Source organism: Ascaphus truei, chromosome 3, assembly GCF_040206685.1.
Source record: "Ascaphus truei isolate aAscTru1 chromosome 3, aAscTru1.hap1, whole genome shotgun sequence".
NCBI lineage: Eukaryota > Metazoa > Chordata > Amphibia > Anura > Ascaphidae > Ascaphus > Ascaphus truei.
The window spans coordinates 29,072,937-29,089,281 of NC_134485.1; positions in this window are offsets into that span (position 1 = coordinate 29,072,937).

Consider the following 16,345-nt stretch of genomic DNA (forward strand, 5'->3'; position numbering starts at 1 on the left):
AACGCCCCATGCTGTGTGTGGGCCAATCTGTATCTGGCTTTGGCTTGTAATGAGTCAGAGTTAGAGACGCTCCCCTGAGATGTTCAAATTGGGACATGCCTCCTAAATTATCAGTTAGTGTTCAGTTAGTGTTCAGTTAGTGTTCAGTTAGTGTTCAGTTAGTGTTCAGTTAGGGTTCAGTTAGTGTTCAGTTAGTGTTCAGTTAGTGTTCAGTTAGTGTTCAGTTAGTGTTCAGTTAGTGTTCAGTTAGTGTAGAGAGTGAGCTGAGAAAGAGAGGAGACAACAGATGAAGAAACTGTCTCTCCCTTCCCCATGCTATCAGGGGGAGGGAGGAGATATTCTACAGCTTAGGCCCAGAAAGCAGGAGAGCAGGAATGATGATTGCTGCATGAGAGATATGCTGCTACTGCTTCTTTATCATGGAGTCTGCTAAATAAAATACAGAAAGATATTGCTGTGTGGCTTCCTGTATCTGCATGAAGGAGTGTCAGTGGGGGTCCATCCTCTGGAGACCCCAGAGGATCCTTACTGGCTGGAGGCACTGCACCATCTGGAGAAACAAAGGTAATCTATCCCCCTCCTGTCACTGTCCTGGTTCTCCCCACACCACCACGGAGCCCTCAGCCGTCCTATTGCCAGCAGGTTACAGCACCCAGACCGCTTGTGGCAACCCAGAAGGAAAGTACCCCCATCTCACTTAGGGGAGGATGGGATAAAATGGTTGCATACATATAATATATAATGTACACACACACACACACACAGTGGCGTAGCAATGCATGTATGGGCTCCCGGGCAAAAAATTTGTATTGCATTTGGGTTCAGCACTTGCCTACTGTGCATGCGCGACCGGCACTTGATTGCCGATTGCACATGAACAGCCGGCACTTGCCGGTTGTGCATACGCGATCGATTGGCAAGCTCCGATCCGGCAACCGCCGATCATGCATGCGCTGTTGGCAAGTGCTGATCACGCATGTGCACAAGCAGCCAGCAAATACTGGTGGCATAAACAATGACACCAAGTTGGAATGAGGGGAACCTGGTTCAATTCCCGGTGTCAGCTCTTTGTGACCTTGGGCAAGTCACTTTATCTCCCTGTGCCTCAGGCACCAAAAACATAGATTGTAATTGTCAGGAATCGGCGTTCTCCTCGCTTCCCACACAAAGCACTCCCTCTCCGCAGGGAGCCCCTGGACACACAAAACAATCCTGCCTCACCGGCCTCCACGGCTCCTCGCCCCTGCCGCCGTCGCGGGATCACTCCCCTCGGCGATTCCTCTGCTCAGCGCCGGGCGCGCCCACGCCCTCCTGCACGCACACCTACATGCACGCCAGCCCCAGACGTTATGTGCATGCATTCCCAGCTTACAGAGCACACGCCTAACAGAGCACTTTTAACCACTGCTCCTGCAGTGAGGCGTCGCCCCCAAGCATCACACAGTTCCATGCAAATCAATGACTACACTCAGCTGGGCTGTAACCCCTCCCTCCCATCAGGGACGACTCCTTGCAGTCCTCCAGGCCTGCCCCCTTTTTCCATTGGCCTGCCCAGCTTTATTATGCCTGTGCTTCCCATCACTCGTCGCTCGACATAGTCTCTCAGTGACTCCTCAGGTATTGACGCGGATTGGACGACTACCCCCTCTGGCTCTCGACTTCGGCTCTACTTGGACTTCGTGACTTCTGGCATCCCTGTAACACGGCTTATACCTTTGACCATCCGCAACTCTCCAATCCCTGATCTTGGCAACGGCAATAACTACTCTTCCTCTACTACCGGTACCGGCAAGTATTGTCTTCCTTACTATATCTGGCCTGGCAACACTAACACCACACTCCGGACGCGCTCCCTTTGCTGCGGGTGCGTGTATCCCTACGTCCCACCTCAGCACAGGGGACGGGTCTGGTCTGCCGGCAGCACCGGCGTAACAGTAATCTCATCTGGGAAGGGACTGTATCTGTAAAAAAATCCTATATGCTGTGTACTGCGTGCTATACTGTAATTGTGAAGCGCTTTGAGTCCCAATGGGAGAAAAGCGCTATGTGAAATAAAGTTGTTATTATAACACATCTGTCAGTCTTCCTAGTTCTCCTTCTCCCCTTCTGTTCCTTGTCTGTCCACGGGGTGTGCTGCTGTTTCTGTCTGCTCTGGGGTTCCTCTGTCTGTTTGTCTCCTCTTGGTGCTCCTGTCCTCTGTCCTTATAGTTTCCTGTTCCTCCCTTGCCTTTGTTTTTGTGTCCTGACTCCTTATGCCCATGCTTCTGTTCCTTGTAGAGTCCTGATTCATATTAAAGGCCCTTGCTAGTGTTCTGTCTTGTCCCCATTTGTTTCCTGCTTGTGCGTCCCTAGTCTAAGTTCCTGCTTGCCTGCTGCCGACCCCTGCCTGGAGCCCGACGATCCTTGCTTACCGCCTGCCACCGACCCCTGCCTGGACCATGACGATCCTGCTTGCCGCCTGCCACCGAACTCAGCCCGTGAGACCAACAATCCCTGCCTTCCCTGCTGTTTTGGTCACCGAGGTCCTACCTGCTCCTGGAGTCTCCCTCGTGACTGAAAACAAAGGCCATCTTTGGACCTCACCGGAACAGATTCTCTGCCTTCTTGCTTCAACAGACCCCATCCGCTTGTATTGGAGGAAGATAAGTACTTTTTGTTTTGGTTTTTGGAAAACCCCGTTTGGGATCTTGAAGGTTTGTTTTTTTGCGACCATGTGTTCTGCAGGATTTATTGTGCCTTTTCTCCCTGAGAAAAATTCCCTTATATATATATAGAAGAAAAAAAAACTTGCATTTTTCTGTAGTACCGGGTGTCACCATTTCAGACTCTCAGACTTTTATTCCCTAGACAAGGCTTGTCTCTCTCTGCATTTTTGGTTGGGCCACTGCAGATTATTAGACTTGCATTTCTAAAAACAGATGTGCTTTAGATTTCTTTCTTGGGTATACCAATGCTGGTTCTCAGGGTCTATTTCCAAAAGACAAAAGTGCTCCCATTGTTTTTTGTTTTTGCTGTACGCTGTGATTTTCCTGCAATCTGTGATATTTCTATGCTTGATTATAAAAGTTTCAGATCTACCTGCAAGTTCCTTTGTCTTTAGTTACTCACAATCTGTGATATTCCTATGCCTGATTCTAAAGTTTCATTGTAACTGCAAGTTTCTCTGTCTATGGTTCCCTTGCAATTATTATATTTCTAACACTTATGCTAAGGTAGCAATTCTAAAAGTCAGCTCTCCAATCGTTTTGTCTCCCTGTTTATGTCTATATCTGTTGTTCATTCCTATGCTTCTGCTTTAAAGACACTTTTCCTATTTACTGGTTTTCTTGGGAAGTTTGGTTTCCCAATGTCTGAAACTATGGCTCCTACTTTGAAAACAGTCTTGAGCAATAAATGTAAACACAGTACCACAGATTCTTCAGAGTTTCTCAAGGGAAAGAAAAAGAAGGGAGGCTGTTCAATTATAGTGGAAACTGCAGAAGGAATTAAGGATGACCCTTTAAACTCAGGAAAGCCTGTATTAGAAGGGAACAGAGATATGCTGCAGCCTAAGGCAACTCACAGAATCGTTCCGGGGTAATGGAAAAGAAAAAGGATGCCTTTAACCAAGGTAAAGATGCCTTAACTCAGGCACTTCAATCTGCATGGAATGAGATTGATTGCTTCTAAGGACGACTTGATAAAGAGCAAGAGGCCAAGGCTGCACTACAAAAGTGTCTGTCCACAGCAATTGCTAAGTGTGTACTGCAGAAGAAAGAAAAGGATCAGTTGGAGAGTGACAGGTTAATCTTGTCAAGTAAGCTGGAGAAGGCATACGCTGATTTTGCCCAGGACCAGAGTTTCATTGATCAAGTTGGCACAGCGCTGGAAAACTCTCAGAACAATGGAAGAAAAAAACACCAGATGTAGCAAAGACACTGTCGTTTGGATAAGTCCCTAAAAATGCTCTCTATGTCTGGAAAGGGAGTAGTACCTTAATCATCTGTGAATGTGCAGTAAGAAGCAAAGTACTGGTCCAATGTGTATTGCAATATGGTTGTCTTAAAATCCTTTAATAATAATAATTAATAAAATAAATTAGAACCAGACAGTAGTAACAGTGAAAATAGATGAAGTAATTATAGTGCGTCATGCATATGTCCACTTAGTGGCTCGGGCATACGGCGTGGTAAGCACCACAGCCCAAATCTAAGAGTATACCCCTGTCCTAATGTGGACCAGTCAAACAGTTACCTGTAAGTAACTAGTAATGCAGCACGACGGACTGGGAATTAAGAACCAGAATCACGAATAAAACATATCAAATAGATCATTGGCTGACAAGTGAGTTTGCTATGGTCACAACGTCAATGCATATAAAACCCACCAGCATATATTCTGGCACCAACATATGGATATAGTAGCCAGAGCAGCCCAATGCCCTGTTACAAAGGAGATAACATGGACAGTGTGGGATAAATGAAATAACGCAACATGTCCCACTGTCTTGTGACACAGAGGGAAGAGTGATCCACGCTCATGAGCCTGGGTCTACAGATGGTGTTTAAATGCAAAATAGATAAGGAGCACCTATAGCTCCACGCACATGATATACACAGAGAAAAAATGGGATTAATGCTAAAACCTGCCAATTGGTATGGTAACTTAACTGCTGAGGTGCTTAGCAGAAAAGTGCACTGGCAAATGGTATTGCAAAATAGATAGGGAGCACCTTTAGATCCATACATATGATACACACACAGAAAAAATAGGATTCATGCTAAAACCTGCCAATAGGTATGGTAAACTAACTGCTGAGGTGCTTAGCAGAAAAAAATGCACTGGCAAATGATATTGCTATGTGGTGAATAGTACTAAACCCTGCATAAGTTAGCCCTGAATACTACTAACTACACACAGGGACGGGAGAGACTAATGGAAGTCCCTACAAACCGATATATACTGTCCCTGCGGGGAATGGCAGCAATGGTAATGCTGAGTAAACAGATCACTGACTCCCAAAATGCTCTCCCTCAAAAACATACCCCTATGTCACAAGGGGGGAGGGAAGGGGGGGGGAGAGAGGAAAGAACAGAGGGAGAGAGGTCCCTAAGTACCTTGTCTGTGCTATCCCTGCAGGGAGCGTGATCTGTGGTGCCTGTGTGCCTACACTCATGCAGCTGATGCTGCTCCACCAGCGTCCCAGTACAGCCTGTGTTCGTCTGCAGGCTGCCGGAGTGCGTGTCAAGGTGCGTGACGTCACGGCGTCGTGACCTTTGCCCTCTGACGTACGTTTCACAGAGGCTTCTTCTGGAGAGGGATACTCTCTTCCATTGTTTATTCATTTGCCCTTTTTGCACCTGTCTGTTCTAGTAGGTAGAGTGGGTTCAATTCTCTTTTGCTAAAACTCTCAGAAGGAAGTACACAGGCTTAGTACAGAGCTGGAAGCCTCTAAGGAGAGGAGTTGCCACTTCAACACCGAGCTACGTTCAATGAGAGAGATCTTCGAAGGGTTAAATAGTGGTTTTGAAACTGTAACCCAAGAGTGCAAGAATCTCTATGTCAGTCAGTGAAGGAGATAAAATACTCCATGAATTAGAAGAGGAGAAGAAACAATTGGCCCAGGAAAAGTTAGACGTACAGGCAGCACTGCAGAATCCAGAGGGAGCGCTGCAAGAAGAACGTGTCTCCCTGGAGCAGCGCACACAAGCAGAGGACATGCTGCAGAGGCAGCTGCAAGAACTGTGCGCGAGTCTGCAGGACACCAAGGAGAAACAGGTGAATGCTGAGGAGAAGCAGCGAGTTCTGCAGGAAGAAAGAATCCAGACTGCTAATGAATTAAAAATTCTGCAGGAGCATTTGAGTACCCAGTGTGTCCCCAGAGAGCAACATGAGGAGCTGAAGGCTACACTGAGCATAACCAGAGCCTTGCTGGAGGAGGAGCCTAGAGGCCAGGTAACTCTGTATGAGAGGGAGCATGAGGCGTCCAGAAACTGAAGCAAGAGCTAGAGGAGCAGAGACACTGCTCCATCCCTAACAGTCAGTACACCCAGGAGAAAGAAACCTGAAAAGGCAAGCTGCTGGGACCCTAGCGAAGCAATTGGCAGAGCTCCAAAATGTAATGAAAGATGCGTGGAAGCAAGCTCAGAGTGAGCACAGTGAAGAGATGAAGGCCCTGAGAGGAGAATTGCAGGATGCACTCAAGAAACAGGCGTCTTCCGCTGAGGAGTGGAACTTGCAGAAGAGCTAAAGCTGGCAGCAGAACACACATCCCAGCAACTCACAGCGCTGCAGGCACAGATCGCTGAGCTCAAGATACAGCTCGCCAAAAAGGAAGAGAGGGAGGTGGTGTCCGTCAAGTGGCCGGCCTGACACTGCGCTATGAGGCCAAAATGGCAGATGCCTGTGAATTGCTGGACCACACGGCCAATGAGAGGGCACGGCGGCAGCTGGAGCTGGACAAGGTATGGGAGGAGGACTGGCAGGCAGGTCAGAAATAAAGAAAAAGAAACAGATTTAAGCCTTGCTCTGAGTCAGCTGAGAGATGTGGAATCGCGACTCAACTCCAAAGAAGCTGAACTGCCAACTGCATTGACTGGGAAAAGAAATGCAGAAGGACAGCTTCAAGAGCTGAAAACTCAAATAGCTGGTCTTAAATGCTCTTTAAGTGATACCAGGAAACGGCACAAGACTAGGACAGTAGAAATAGATTCCGGACATCAGACAGAATTCAAAAGCAAGCTGGCAGAAGCTTTGCAAGACCCGAGCAAGGTTTACAAGGAACAGAGACATTTAGTGCTAAATTGGAGTCTGAAAAGATGAAGCTGGAGAAAGAGATTCCAAAGCTAAAAGATACATTGGTCACAAAAGGAGACCACAGAAAGTGAACTCAATGCCCTCACTGATTGTTATGCAGAGCCTGATTGACTGGTTCCTGTGCCGTCACTGTGGGGACAAGTACTTTGCCTGTCAAACCACCAGAGATGGGTCACTCCGAGTCTGCCTTTGACCAAGGTCTCCCTGAAGAGCCCGGAGAACACTCCTGAGAGGGGGGAGTAGTGTCAGTCTTCCGAGTTCTCCCTCTCCCCTTCTGTTCCTCGTCTGTCCACTGGGTGTGCTGCTGTTTCTGTCTGCTCTGGGGTTCCTCTGTCTGTGTCCTCTTTGTGCTCCTGTCCTTATAGTTTCCTGTTTCCTGTTTCCTGTTCCTCCCTTGATTAGTTTTGTGTCCTGACTCCTTATGCCCATGCTTCTGCTTCTGTTCCTTATGGAGTCCTGATTCATATTAAAGGCCCTTGCTAGTGTTCTGGCTTGTCCCCATTTGTTTCCTGCTTGTGAGTCCCTAGTCTAGGTTCCTGCTCCCCTGCCCTGTTCCTGCTTTCCTGCTGGCGACCCCGGTCTGGACCTCAATGATCCTTGCTTGCCGCCTGCCACCGACCTCAGCCCGTGATCCCAACAATCCTTGCCTCCCCTGCTGTTGTGGCCACCATGGTCCTACCTGCTCCTGGAGTCTCCCTCGTGACAACATCACATTCTAAGGTTGTGATATGAATGTTTATTTGGTGTTTATCCAGTTGAAACCATAATAATAACAATTAATTGCCAAGCGTTTCCTTTTTCAGCAGTTACGTGTGTATATGTAGACAGAGGGATCCAAATAGTTGTGTTTTTAAATACAAGCATCTATGTAATCTCCATATCCTCAGGGAAAGCAAAGCTAAGAAGACTTCTAGCATATCCCTGAATAAAACGGATTTGCATAATTAAGTGCTAATTGCATTTAAATGTAAACTGGACTAGAGAGGATACACACAAGCACTTTTAAGTGTAGTACTTGTCTCTGCTCAATATGTACTTCTTTACAAATAAACCCCTATTGTAATGGAGACCCTCTCTCTGGAGAGCCTAGATATCCACATTGGCAATCAATATTAAGCTTTAATTTAAAAAATACATTAACAATTAAATGACATTAATACACACCCTCCATTACCTTAGTGGCTAACCCCTAAGGTAATAAAGTGGTTAACCCTCCTGCTACCTCACCAGGAGGCCTAACCACCCTCCCCGGGGGTACCTACCCCATCACCCACCCCCTCTATCCCCAACAAACACCCCCCCCCCCCGCCCCCCCGATTTGACTAATAGGGCTATTGCAGATTACTGTGTGTGGTGTTGGGGGGGGGGGGTGGGGGGTTGTTGGAGGTAGAGGGGTGGGTCATGATGGCGATAGTGGGGTGTCCATTGATTGCCAATGTGGCCCCTGTTGAGGGCATTGATAACCATAGTGACAATGGATTTGATGGCTATTGTTTGATTTTATTGTGATGAATACTGTATTTTATTGTATTTTGTCATGTGTATTTTGTTATGCTTCTCATTGGGCAGGAGTGCTATTAGCCAGATCTGTCTGTGTGTGGTGGTGGGGTGTTTTGTTGGGAGTACAGGGAGTGGGTAATTGGGGAGGGGGAGAGGGTTGGTTGCAGCCAGTCAATTAACCAGTCTCCACCTGGCTAATCAGAGCTGTAACAAAGCCTCCTGTGGGAAACTGCTAGAGAGATTCCTAAGCACACAACTGTGCTGACACAGGACAGAGACACTCCTTGGCACACAATGGTGCTGACACAGGAGAGCAAAGAAGCCTGCACAAAGACTCCTTAGCACACAACTGTGCTGACAAAGGAGAACAAAGATAGAGGAGAGAGTCTTGAGCACATACCAGAGCTGTATGCTGACAACAGACTACCTGGTAGCAGAAGGATTTGCAACGTCTGCATCTGAAGTTTGCCTGGAGAAACCGGAGACGCCAGACCAGCACAGTCAGATAAGACATATATATATATATTTTACTCCCTGATAATGTGTTATATGTTTTAGGCTGGGAACTGGCCTATCCAGCCAGCCACAGATAGTTAGGACATGTACTGTCTATTTAGTCTCCAAAATGAAGTAGGTGTTTGTTTGTGTTATGTTTTACCTTAAACTGCTGTTTAAAGGGACAGGCTAAATAAAACAATGTTTAATTTTACCCAAATCGGTCACCATTAGTGTACCTCTGCACACATCTCTTACAGGAGGCTTAACCCCTTCATTACCATAGCGGTTCGCCACTAAGGTAATGAAGGGAAATTTATTGATGTATTTTAATTGTTAATGTATTTATTTAATTAAAGCCATATAGAGGCCTGTACCTTAGAAAGCAGGGGGTCCCCGTACATGAAATGAATGTGGTTCAGTTCAGGAGACCCAGTGCTTCAATCCTATGTGTAACAGGGTATGTCCCATAATACCTCTCTTTCCCCCATAATGCATCTGTTATGTAAGCCCCTAGTACGTTCAGGGCAGTAACAGGTTAATATGTGGCCAATGACCCCCCTTATGCTCCACGTGTAAGTGAAGGAAGTAAGGTGGTGACTCATGGCCTGTGTAAGCCTATCTAGGATAGGTACAGTTCATGAGCCAACCCCTTCCAGAGACTTCCAAGTGGGAGTATCAAATTTAGGAGTCTTGCTCTGAAGCTGAAGGAGAGAGCACAGGCTGTGAGTTTCTCCCATTGCGTGGATGAGCTGGCCACCCCAGGCTTATGCCTGGGGACCATCAAGACTAAATACCCCACTACTATTGGGGTATGCACCCTCCAGAAGTCTGGGACTTCGGAGATCATACTCTGCTGTATGAAGATGCAGTGATGCCAAATAAAGACCCATGTTCAATATACCTCTCCCTGGGTGTCAGTTCCTGGGCAGGCAGGGTAAAGGGTGTTGTGGTGGGAACTGATGTCCTGAAACCCAGGAACCCACTACAGCTGGAGGCACTGTACCATGAAACGAAACTAGCCTGTCCTGTTGCCCCTTACCATCGCGGCTACTCAGTTCTTCTGAAACAACAGGTATGGCTCAACACCATACACACACAGACCAAGTAGTAGACTCTAAAATCTCCCAGAGGAGGGGGGAAACAGGGCTATATATGTACTAAAAATAATAATGAAAATAGTGAGATCTGCTGTTAGAGCTGTGCGGGGAGACACAGAGAGAATGACTGCTTCTCTCTGATCTCTCTGCTGTAAGAACTCTGCAGGGAGACACAGAGAGAAGGACTGCTTCTCTCTGATCTCTCTGCTGTAAGAGCTGTGCGGGGAGACACAGAGAGAAGGACTGCTTCTCTCTGATCCCTCTGCTGTAAGAGCTGTGCGGGGAGACACAGAGAGAAGGGCTGCTTCTCTCTGATCTCTCTGCTGTAAGAGCTGTGCGGGGAGACACAGAGAGGGACCGCTTCTCTCTGATCTCTCTGCTGTAAGAGCTGTGCAGGGAGACATAGAGAGAAGGACTGCTTCTCTCTGATCTCTCTGCTGTAAGAACTCTGCGGGGAGACACATAGAGGACTGCTTCTCTCTGATCTCTCTGCTGTAAGAGCTGTGCGGGGAGACACAGAGAGAAGGACTGCTTCTCTCTGATCTCTCTGCTGTAAGAGCTGTGCGGGGAGACACAGAGAGAAGGACTGCTTCTTTCTCATCTGTCTGCTGTAAGAGCTGTGCGGGGAGACACAGAGAGAAGGACTGCTTCTCTCTCATCTCTCTGCTGTAAGAGCTGTGCGGGGAGACACAGAGAGAAGGACTGCTTCTCTCTGATCTCTCTGCTGTAAGAGCTGTGCGGGGAGACACAGAGAGAAGGACTGCTTCTCTCTGATCTCTCTGCTGTAAGAGCTGTGCGGGGAGACACAGAGAGAAGGACTGCTTCTCTCTGATCTCTCTGCTGTAAGAGCTGTGAGGGGAGACACAGAGAGAAGGACTGCTTCTCTCTGATCTCTCTGCTGTAAGAGCTGTGCGGGGAGACACAGAGAGAAGGACTGCTTCTCTCTGATCTCTCTGCTGTAAGAGCTGTGCGGGGAAACACAGAGAGGGACCGCTTCTCTCTGATCTCTCTGCTGTAAGAGCTGTGAGGGGAGACACAGAGAGAAGGACCGCTTCTCTCTGATCTCTCTGCTGTAAGAGCTGTGAGGGGAGACACAGAGAGAAGGACCGCTTCTCTCTGATCTCTCTGCTGTAAGAGCTGTGCGGGGAGACACAGAGAGAAGGACCGCTTCTCTCTGATCTCTCTGCTGTAAGAGCTGTGCGGGGAGACACAGAGAGAAGGACCGCTTCTCTCTGATCTCTCTGCTGTAAGAGCTGTGCGGGGAGACACAGAGAGAAGGACCGCTTCTCTCTGATCTCTCTGCTGTAAGAGCTGTGCGGGGAGACACAGAGAGAAGGACCGCTTCTCTCTGATCTCTCTGCTGTAAGAGCTGTGCGGGGAGACACAGAGAGAAGGACCGCTTCTCTCTGATCTCTCTGCTGTAAGAGCTGTGCGGGGAGACACAGAGAGAAGGACCGCTTCTCTCTGATCTCTCTGCTGTAAGAGCTGTGCGGGGAGACACAGAGAGAAGGACCGCTTCTCTCTGATCTCTCTGCTGTAAGAGCTGTGCGGGGAGACACAGAGAGAAGGACCGCTTCTCTCTGATCTCTCTGCTGTAAGAGCTGTGCGGGGAGACAGAGAGAAGGACCGCTTCTCTCTGATCTCTCTGCTGTAAGAGCTGTGCGGGGAGACACAGAGAGAAGGACTGCTTCTCTCTGATCTCTCTGCTGTAAGAGCTGTGAGGGGAGACACAGAGAGAAGGACTGCTTCTCTCTGATCTCTCTGCTGTAAGAGCTGTGCGGGGAGACACAGAGAGAAGGACTGCTTCTCTCTGATCTCTCTGCTGTAAGAGCTGTGCGGGGAAACACAGAGAGGGACCGCTTCTCTCTGATCTCTCTGCTGTAAGAGCTGTGAGGGGAGACACAGAGAGAAGGACCGCTTCTCTCTGATCTCTCTGCTGTAAGAGCTGTGAGGGGAGACACAGAGAGAAGGACCGCTTCTCTCTGATCTCTCTGCTGTAAGAGCTGTGCGGGGAGACACAGAGAGAAGGACCGCTTCTCTCTGATCTCTCTGCTGTAAGAGCTGTGCGGGGAGACACAGAGAGAAGGACCGCTTCTCTCTGATCTCTCTGCTGTAAGAGCTGTGCGGGGAGACACAGAGAGAAGGACCGCTTCTCTCTGATCTCTCTGCTGTAACAGCTGTGCGGGGAGACACAGAGAGAAGGACCGCTTCTCTCTGATCTCTCTGCTGTAAGAGCTGTGCGGGGAGACACAGAGAGAAGGACTGCTTCTCTCTGATCTCTCTGCTGTAAGAGCTGTGCGGGGAGACAGAGAGAAGGACTGCTTCTCTCTGATCTCTCTGCTGTAAGAGCTGTGCGGGGAGACACAGAGAGAAGGACTGCTTCTCTCTGATCTCTCTGCTGTAAGAGCTGTGAGGGGAGACACAGAGAGAAGGACTGCTTCTCTCTGATCTCTCTGCTGTAAGAGCTGTGCGGGGAGACACAGAGAGAAGGACTGCTTCTCTCTGATCTCTCTGCTGTAAGAGCTGTGCGGGGAAACACAGAGAGGGACCGCTTCTCTCTGATCTCTCTGCTGTAAGAGCTGTGAGGGGAGACACAGAGAGAAGGACCGCTTCTCTCTGATCTCTCTGCTGTAAGAGCTGTGAGGGGAGACACAGAGAGAAGGACCGCTTCTCTCTGATCTCTCTGCTGTAAGAGCTGTGCGGGGAGACACAGAGAGAAGGACCGCTTCTCTCTGATCTCTCTGCTGTAAGAGCTGTGCGGGGAGACACAGAGAGGGACCGCTTCTCTCTGATCTCTCTGCTGTAAGAGCTGTGCGGGGAGACACAGAGAGAAGGACTGCTTCTCTCTGATCTCTCTGCTGTAAGAGCTGTGCGGGGAGACAGAGAGGGACCGCTTCTCTATGATCTCTCTGCTGTAAGAGCCGCGCGGGGAGACACAGAGAGGGACCGCTTCTCTCTGATCTCTGCTGTAAGAGCTGTGCGGGGAGACACAGAGAGGGACCGCTTCTCTCTGATCTCTCTGCTGTAAGAGCTGTGCGGGGAGACACAGAGAGGGACCGCTTCTCTTTGATCTCTCTGCTGTAAGAGCTGCGCGGGGAGACACAGAGAGGGACCGCTTCTCTCTGATCTCTGCTGTAAGAGCTGTGCGGGGAGACACAGAGAGGGACCGCTTCTCTCTGATCTCTCTGCTGTAAGAGCTGTGCGGGGAGACACAGAGAGGGACCGCTTCTCTTTGATCTCTCTGCTGTAAGAGCTGTGCGGGGAGACACAGAGAGAAGGACTGCTTCTCTCTGATCTCTCTGCTGTAAGAGCTGTGCAGGGAGACATAGAGAGAAGGACTGCTTCTCTCTGATCTCTCTGCTGTAAGAACTCTGCGGGGAGACACATAGAGGACTGCTTCTCTCTGATCTCTCTGCTGTAAGAGCTGTGCGGGGAGACACAGAGAGAAGGACTGCTTCTCTCTGATCTCTCTGCTGTAAGAGCTGTGCGGGGAGACACAGAGAGAAGGACTGCTTCTTTCTCATCTGTCTGCTGTAAGAGCTGTGCGGGGAGACACAGAGAGAAGGACTGCTTCTCTCTCATCTCTCTGCTGTAAGAGCTGTGCGGGGAGACACAGAGAGAAGGACTGCTTCTCTCTGATCTCTCTGCTGTAAGAGCTGTGCGGGGAGACACAGAGAGAAGGACTGCTTCTCTCTGATCTCTCTGCTGTAAGAGCTGTGCGGGGAGACACAGAGAGAAGGACTGCTTCTCTCTGATCTCTCTGCTGTAAGAGCTGTGCGGGGAGACAGAGAGGGACCGCTTCTCTATGATCTCTCTGCTGTAAGAGCTGCGCGGGGAGACACAGAGAGGGACCGCTTCTCTCTGATCTCTGCTGTAAGAGCTGTGCGGGGAGACACAGAGAGGGACCGCTTCTCTCTGATCTCTCTGCTGTAAGAGCTGTGCGGGGAGACACAGAGAGGGACCGCTTCTCTTTGATCTCTCTGCTGTAAGAGCTGTGCGGGGAGACACAGAGAGAAGGACTGCTTCTCTCTAATCTCTCTGCTGTAAGAGCTGTGCGGGGAGACACAGAGAGAAGGACTGCTTCTCTATGATCTCTCCTGTAAGAGCTGTGCGGGGAGACACAGAGAGAAGGACTGCTTCTCTCTGATCTCTCTGCTGTAAGAGCTGTGCGGGGAGACACAGAGAGAAGGACCGCTTCTCTCTGATCTCTCTGCTGTAAGAGCTGTGAGGGGAGACACAGAGAGAAGGACCGCTTCTCTCTGATCTCTCTGCTGTAAGAGCTGTGCGGGGAGACACAGAGAGGGACTGCTTCTCTCTGATCTCTCTGCTGTAAGAGCTGTGCGGGGAGACACAGAGAGGGACCGCTTCTCTATGATCTCTCTGCTGTAAGAGCTCTGCGGGGAGACACAGAGAGAAGGACTGCTTCTCTCTGATCTCTCTGCTGTAAGAGCTGTGCGGGGAGACACAGAGAGAAGGACTGCTTCTCTCTGATCTCTCTGCGCAGCTCTTAGACTGGTGGTGGCCCGGTAGGTGTAACGCAGCGGGAGTCCCATTCAGAAGAAGGGACCCCTGGCCACGTTAATCCTTTCAGGGCAGCCACTTTACTGGGCTTTTGGGCGCAGGGGACCTACGATCGTCCCGCGGTCAGGCTCCGTTCATCAGCAGCTTCCTCGCACCCAAAGGGAACTTCGATAGCACTGCATCTGTATGTCACCCTTTGGTGAAAAAGTACCTCTCTGAGGTTGTATAATTTTATGTTTTGCCAGAATGATGACTGCTTACAGATTTCTACTGGAAATAAAGCCTTTTCCCAAACCAGCAAGCAATAACAATATTTTTCATGGCACAGTACATCAGTTTTTGGATTATACTTTATATGCCAAAGATATCACATTTCTGCCACCTGCTGGTTGATTATGTCCCAGTAAAAAGCATACACACTCAGATACTCTCATGTGGAAAACATATTTTGTGCTAATGTTCTCCTTCTGCTGAATACTGTGGTAGGTAGTAGACATGATCAATTGACATCCTGCTCTTGAAATTGAAATGTTGTTTTTTTTTGTTTGTTTTTTTTTTTTTTTGTTACCTGGTTTCAAGAATGATTAATTGCATTACGGATGCGAATGAGTTTATTGCTTAGCTGTTTATATAGTTTTTTTTAGAACCGTAAGGAAGTGCCCATTTAACTGAGGATGCACTGTGGCAGATATTTGAAAGTTGGAATGACCAGATGTCGGTTACAAAGCAATTGTTAGACAATCACAATGATGCCAATACAAAACGTTTGCCAATATGCAGACTGCGGCACAATTTCTGTCATGGAACAAGAATCAGAGTTCTGTTCCTTTTTCCCCTTTTTTGCAGCTCTGCCTGCTGGCCCTTTATGCAGTTGTACTTTCCCTGCAGTTATTATTCTCAGTGCAGGCACTATGGATACATTAGTTTCTTTCCCTATCTCCTGGCCTCCTGCAAGTGGTTGCTATGACAACCCCTGTCATTCCCCTGGCATAGTGGACTGTTCCATTACCCCCTGCCTGTAATCACAGTTCCCTTAGCCCAGGCTCTGTTCCTGTGAGACACCCTCCATTTTGCTTCCTTTCACCTCAGCAGGCTAGCAAGCACTACTCATGCCTCCAGTATCGTTTTTACTTTTTGTCCTTACTATCAAGCACTATTACTGCAGAAACTCTCTCTCACTACACCATCTACAAGTATATTTGTGATCTGCTGCTTTTCAATAAAGTGAAGAAAACTCATAGAACTTGTAAAAGGAAACTAGTTAAGCTGTCTGACCATGCCTTCTTCCTGAAGGCATTTAAATTAAATACCGGGGGGGGGGGGGGGAAAGCGCGTGAGGCCTCTGTAAGGTCCCTTACCTTATCTCCAATGGCTTCGGGCGAAGTGTCGCCGTGGGGTTGCCATGGCAATGCGGCATCATTTGACGTTGTGATGTCATAAACACCGGGGACAAGGTAAGAGGGGGGGGTGTGCGCATGCAGGAGGGGTGGAGACCAGGTGAGGGGCGCAGGGGGGCCACTCCTGCTCTACAGTACACAAATATCAACTCCACAACGAGCAAAATCCGTGAGATTTGGCAGTCACGGAACAAAACCTTGCAATTCTAATGGAAAAGCAGAGATCAACCTCAAGCACATAAATCAAGGAGACTTGTAGGGCCTGGAGCAAATGATAGATTTTTTTTTAATGAAAATGTGCTGATTTCTATCAGTGAGACTTCATTTTGTGATGCCACTTATGTTAAAAATCAGCAAAATTGACAAATACAGGGAGACTCGCAGAAAATCTGTAACATTTGATGCCTGGAAACGTTGATTTTTTTTTTATCAGCGAGACTCCACTGAAGTCTATGAGATGACTTTTGCCAAAAATCAGTGAGACTGACTCCAAATCAATGAAACGCTCAGAAAACCAGTGAGTTGATACAGCAGTCT